Below are 1,741 nucleotides of genomic sequence, written 5' to 3' on the forward strand. Positions count from 1 at the left end.
AACATAAAAATACAGAGAAAAAATACCACTATGTACAAAAAGCATGAAAAATAAAAAATATATACAAAAAAGGGGGAGGGGGGGTCGTCTGTCTACAGGGAAACTGGTACTAGCTCCCCTTTTGGCCTCCAGAAAGATGAGTTTTTAGGGCTGTTTTGAATGAGCCCAGCGAACTGCATTTTTTTAGATACATTTTTCAAGGTATTTATACAGATATGCGGGTATAGGGGGCATTTCGGGCAAATCTGCATTTACAATTTTGAAGACCAGTCCCATTTTTAGTTGTTTAAAGGAGAATTCCGTTCATTTTAAGTGTTATGTTTGATGTGCGTCAAATCACTTACCAACGTAGGATTGAAAATCGCGTGACTCCACAAATCCCCCTATCGACCCCCACCGTTGCCATGATAGTAGGATGCTGGATAGCCCAAATTCGCCTATTTTAACAAATGCAAAGTCTGTTTTTTTGCTTCTAGTACTCATTGTTGAGTCCCATGATAATGTAACAGGCGCTAAAACTCCGAGAAGCTAACGGCTAATAACAGAACGAGCTAATGCTGGGGCTGCTTATCTCTCTGCATGGCAGCCCCAGGTTGCCAGGTCGGGAGAGAAACCAGCAACCAGCATTAGCTCGTTCTGTTATTAGCCGTTAGCTTCTCTGAGTTTTAGCGCCTGTTACATTATCATGGGACTCAACAATGAGTACTAGTAGGGTTGTCCGATATTGGCTTTTTTACCGATAACCGATATACCGATATTGTCCAACTCTTAATTACCGATACCGATATCAACCGATACCGATATATGCGGGGATTATTGTGATTAGGGTAAGCTCAAATTTCATATCACACACACCATATACAGTAAGAACTCCTGTAACTTATTTATAAAGCAAAAAAGAAAAAAAAAAAAAAAAAAAAAATTTTTTTTTTTTCAAAAACCGATACCGATATTTTCCCGATATCAATTTTTATGCTAATATCGGCCGATAATATCGGGAGGCCGATAATATCGGACATCCCTAAGTACTAGAAGCAAAAAAACAGACTTTGCATTTGTTAAAATAGGCGAATTTGGGCTATCCAGCATCCTACTATCATGGCAACGGTGGGGGTCGATAGGGGGATTTGTGGAGTCACGCGATTTTCATTCCTACGTTGGTAAGTGATTTGACGCACATCAAACATAACACTTAAAATGAACGGAATTCTCCTTTAACCCTGTCTTCCACCCTGAGCCAGCCTAGGCTGGCAAAGTGAGTGGGAGAGAGGTGGGTCATGGGCCCCGAGTCCGAGAAGTAGTCGAATCAGTTTGTTTTGAAAGGTTTGAAGCTTAGTTTTCAGATTCCTTTGGGTGAAAATCCCAAGGTGGCGTAGTCGAAGTCATTGATCTGTTATATTTCTGCTATGGTTACATCTGGATAAACTCCAGTCCCGCATATAGTGTACACATACACAACGTATTTAAGTGATGCATTGTAATTGAATGCAATTATAAAGAGTAACTTTTAAGTCATTTGTGATTATCTTTAAGTAATTATCTTTATTATTGAAGTTGGCTCTTTTGTCAAATCAAAAAACACCAGAAAACTGGAAATGACATCTACTCTGTTCAAGTAGAGGGGGGGGGGGGGTACTGTGCCACGCCCAGTGCACGTAATTGCTGTTATTTACATCATAACGTTGACCATGTGGCTCTTAAAACAAATAGCCTATAGTAGTTAGTATAGTAATTAGCCTTC

Source organism: Gymnoscopelus microlampas (assembly GCF_963454915.1).
Source record: "Gymnoscopelus microlampas genome assembly, chromosome: 19".
Taxonomy (NCBI): Eukaryota; Metazoa; Chordata; class Actinopteri; order Myctophiformes; family Myctophidae; genus Gymnoscopelus; species Gymnoscopelus microlampas.